The following is a 4,442-nucleotide window of genomic DNA, read 5'->3' on the forward strand; positions in this document are numbered from 1 at the left end:
CCCCCCCCCCCCCCCCCCCCCCCCCCCCCCCCCCCCCCCCCCCCCCCCCCCCCCCCCCCCCCCCCCCCCCCCCCCCCCCCCCCCCCCCCCCACCCCCCCCCCCCCCCCCCCCCCCCCCCCCCCCCCCCCCCCCCCCCCCCCCCCCCCCCCCCCCCCCCCCCCCCCCCCCCCCCCCCCCCACCCCCCCCCCCCACCCCCCCCCCCCCCCCCCCCCCCCCCCCCCCCCCCCCCCCCCCCCCCCCCCCCCCCCCCCCCCCCCCCCCCCCCCCCCCCCCCCCCCCCCCCCCCCCCCCCCCCCCCCCCCCCCCCCCCCCCCCCACCCCCCCCCCCCCCCCCCCCCCCCCACCCCCCCCCCCCCCCCCCCCCCCCCCCCCCCCCCCCCCCCCCCCCCCCCCCCCCCCCCCCCCCCCCCCCCCCCCCCCCCCCCCCCCCCCCCCCCCCCCCCCCCCCCCCCCCCCCCCCCCCCCCCCCCCCCCCCCCCCCCCCCCCCCCCCCCCCCCCCCCCCCCCCCCCCCCCCCCCCCCCCCCCCCCCCCCCCCCCCCCCCCCCCCCCCCCCCCCCCCCCCCCCCCCCCCCCCCCCCCCCCCCCCCCCCCCCCCCCCCCCCCCCCCCCCCCCCCCCCCCCCCCCCCCCCCCCCCCCCCCCCCCCCCCCCCCCCCCCCCCCCCCCCCCCCCCCCCCCCCCCCCCCCCCCCCCCCCCCCCCCCCCCCCCCCCCCCCCCCCCCCCCCCCCCCCCCCCCCCCCCCCCCCCCCCCCCCCCCCCCCCCCCCCCCCCCCCCCCCCCCCCCCCCCCCCCCCCCCCCCCCCCCCCCCCCACCCCCCCCCCCCCCCCCCCCCCCCCCCCCCCCCCCCCCCCCCCCCCCCCCCCCCCCCCCCCCCCCCCCCCCCCCCCCCCCCCCCCCCCCCCCCCCCCCCCCCCCCCCCCCCCCCACCCCCCCCCCCCCCCCCCCCCCCCCCCCCCCCCCCCCCCCCCCCCCCCCCCCCCCCCCCCCCCCCCCCCCCCCCCCCCCCCCCCCCCCCCCCCCCCCCCCCCCCCCCCCCCCCCCCCCCCCCCCCCCCCCCCCCCCCCCCCCCCCCCCCCCCCCCCCCCCCCCCCCCCCCCCCCCCCCCCCCCCCCCCCCCCCCCCCCCCCCCCCCCCCACCCCCCCCCCCCCCCCCCCCCCCCCCCCCCCCCCCCCCCCCCCCCCCCCCCCCCCCCCCCCCCCCCCCCCCCCCACCCCCCCCCCCCCCCCCCCCCCCCCCCCCCCCCCCCCCCCCCCCCCCCCCCCCCCCCCCCCCCCCCCCCCCCCCCCCCCCCCCCCCCCCACCCCCCCCCCCCCCCCCCCCCCCCCCCCCCCCCCCCCCCCCCCCCCCCCCCCCCCCCCCCCCCCCCCCCCCCCCCCCCCCCCCCCCCCCCCCCCCCCCCCCCCCCCCACCCCCCCCCCCCCCCCCCCCCCCCCCCCCACCCCCCCCCCCCCCCCCCCCCCCCCCCCCCCCCCCCCCCCCCCCCCCCCCCCCCCCCCCCCCCCCCCCCCCCCCCCCCCCCCCCCCCCCCCCCACCCCCCCCCCCCCCCCCCCCCCCCCCCCCCCCCCCCCCCCCCCCCCCCCCCCCCCCCCCCCCCCCCCCCCCCCCCCCCCCCCCCCCACCCCCCCCCCCCCCCCCCCCCCCCCCCCCCCCCCCCCCCCCCCCCCCCCCCCCCCCCCCCCCCCCCCCCCCCCCCCCCCCCCCCCCCCCCCCCCCCCCCCCCCCCCCCCCCCCCCCCCCCCCCCCCCCCCCCCCCCCCACCCCCCCCCCCCCCCCCCCCCCCCCCCCCCCCCCCCCCCCCCCCCCCCCCCCCCCCCCCCCCCCCCCCCCCCCCCCCCCCCCCCCCCCCCCCCCCCCCCCCCCCCCCCCCCCCCCCCCCCCCCCCCCCCCCCCCCCCCCCCCCCCCCCCCCCCCCCCCCCCCCCCCCCCCCCCCCCCCCCCCCCCCCCCCCCCCCCCCCCCCCCCCCCCCCCCCCCCCCCCCCCCCCCCCCCCCCCCCCCCCCCCCCCCCCCCCCCCCCCCCCCCCACCCCCCCCCCCCCCCCCCCCCCCCCCCCCCCCCCCCCCCCCCCCCCCACCCCCCCCCCCCCCCCCCCCCCCCCCCCCCCCCCCCCCCCCCCCCCCCCCCCCCCCCCCCCCCCCCCCCCCCCCCCCCCACCCCCCCCCCCCCCCCCCCCCCCCCCCCCCCCCCCACCCCCCCCCCCCCCCCCCCCCCCCCCCCCCCCCCCCCCCCCCCCCCCCCCCCCCCCCCCCCCCCCCCCCCCCCCCCCCCCCACCCCCCCCCCCCCCCCCCCCCCCCCCCCCCCCCACCCCCCCCCCCCCCCCCCCCCCCCCCCCCCCCCCCCCCCCCCCCCACCCCCCCCCCCCCCCCCCCCCCCCCCCCCCCCCCCCCCCCCCCCCCCCCCCCCCCCCCCCCCACCCCCCCCCCCCCCCCCCCCCCCCCCCCCCCCCCCCCCCCCCCCCCCCCCCCCCCCCCCCCCCCCCCCCCCCCCCCCCCCCCCCCCCCCCCCCCCCCCCCCCCCCCCCCCCCCCCCCCCCCCCCCCCCCCCCCCCCCCCCCCCCCCCCCCCCCCCCCCCCCCCCCCCCCCCCCCCCCCCCCCCCCCCCCCCCCCCCCCCCCCCCCCCCCCCCCCCCCCCCCCCCCCCCCCCCCCCCCCCCCCCCCCCCCCCCCCCCCCCCCCCCCCCCCCCCCCCCCCCCCCCCCCCCCCCCCCCCCCCACCCCCCCCCCCCCCCCCCCCCCCCCCCCCCCCCCCCCCCCCCCCACCCCCCCCCCCCCCCCCCCCCCCCCCCCCCCCCCCCCCCCCCCACCCCCCCCCCCACCCCCCCCCCCCCCCCCCCCCCCCCCCCCCCCCCCCCCCCCCCCCCCCCCCCCCCCCCCCCCCCCCCCCCCCCCCCCCCCCCCCCCCCCCCCCCCCCCCCCCCCCCCCCCCCCCCCCCCCCCCCCCCCCCCCCCCCCCCCCCCCCCCCCCCCCCCCCCCCCCCCCCCCCCCCCCCCACCCCACCCCCCCCCCCCCACCCCCCCCCCCCCCCCCCCCCCCCCCCCCCACCCCCCCCCCCCCCCCCCCCCCCCCCCACCCCCCACCCCCCCCCCCCCCCCCCCCCCCCCCCCCCCCCCCCCCCCCCCCCCCCACCCCCCCCCCCCCCCCCCCCCCCCCCCCCCCCCCCCCCCCCCCCCCCCCCCCCCCCCCCCCCCCCCCCCCCCCCCCCCCCACCCCCCCCCCCCCCCCCCCCCCCCCCCCCCCCCCCCCCCCCCCCCCCCCCCCCCCCCCCCCCCCCCCCCCCCCCCCCCCCCCCCCCCACCCCCCCCCCCCCCCCCCCCCCCCCCCCCCCCCCCCCCCCCCCCCCCCCCCCCCCCCCCCCCCCCCACCCCCCCCCCCCCCCCCCCCCCCACCCCCCCCCCCCCCCCCCCCCCCCCCCCCCCCCCCCCCCCCCCCCCCCCCACCCCCCCCCCCCCCCCCCCCCCCCCCCCCCCCCCCCCCCCCCCCCCCCCCCCCCCCCCCCCCCCCCCCCCCCCCCCCCCCCCCCCCCACCCCCCCCCCCCCCCCCCCCCCCCCCCCCCCCCCCCCCCCCCCCCCCCCCCCCCCCCACCCCCCCCCCCCCCCCCCCCCCCCCCCCCCCCCCCCCCCCCCCCCCCCCCCCCCCCCCCCCCCCCCCCCCCCCCCCCCCCCCCCCCCCCCCCCCCCCCCCCCCCCCCCCCCCCACCCCCCCCCCCCCCACCCCCCCCCCCCCCCCCCCCCCCCCCCCACCCCCCCCCCCCCCCCCCCCCCCCCCCCCCCCCCCCCCCCCCCCCCCCCCCCCCACCCCCCCCCCCCCCCCCCCCCCCCCCCCCCCCCCCCCCCCCCCCCCCCCCCCCCCCCCCCCACCCCCCCCCCCCCCCCCCCCCCCCCCCCCCCCCCCCCCCCCCCCCCCCCCCCCCCCCCACCCCCCCCCCCCCCCCCCCCCCCCCCCCCCCCCCCCCCCCCCCCCCCCCCCCCCCCCCCCCCCCCCCCCCCCCCCCCCCCCCCCCCCCCCCCCCCCCCCCCCCCCCCCCCCCCCCCCCCCCCCCCCCCCCCCCCCCCCCCCCCCCCCCCCCCCCCCCCCCCCCCCCCCCCCCCCCCCCCCCCCCCCCCCCCCCCCCCCCCCCCCCCCCCCCCCCCCCCCCCCCCCCCCCCCCCCCCCCCCCCCCCCCCCCCCCCCCCCCCCCCCCCCCCCCCCCCCCCCCCCCCCCCCCCCCCCCCCCCCCCCCCCCCCCCCCCCCCCCCCCCACCCCCCCCCCCCCCCCCCCCCCCCCCCCCCCCCCCCCCCCCCCCCCCCCCCCCCCCCCCCCCCCCCCCCCACCCCCCCCCCCCCCCCCCCCCCCCCCCCCCCACCCCCCCCCCCCCCACCCCCCCCCCCCCCCCCCCCCCCCCCCCCCCCCCCCCCCCCCCCCCCCCCCCCCCCCCCCCCCCCCCCCCCCCCCCC

This window comes from Arvicanthis niloticus, unplaced genomic scaffold (genome assembly GCF_011762505.2).
Source record: "Arvicanthis niloticus isolate mArvNil1 unplaced genomic scaffold, mArvNil1.pat.X pat_scaffold_771_arrow_ctg1, whole genome shotgun sequence".
NCBI classification, from domain to species: Eukaryota; Metazoa; Chordata; class Mammalia; order Rodentia; family Muridae; genus Arvicanthis; species Arvicanthis niloticus.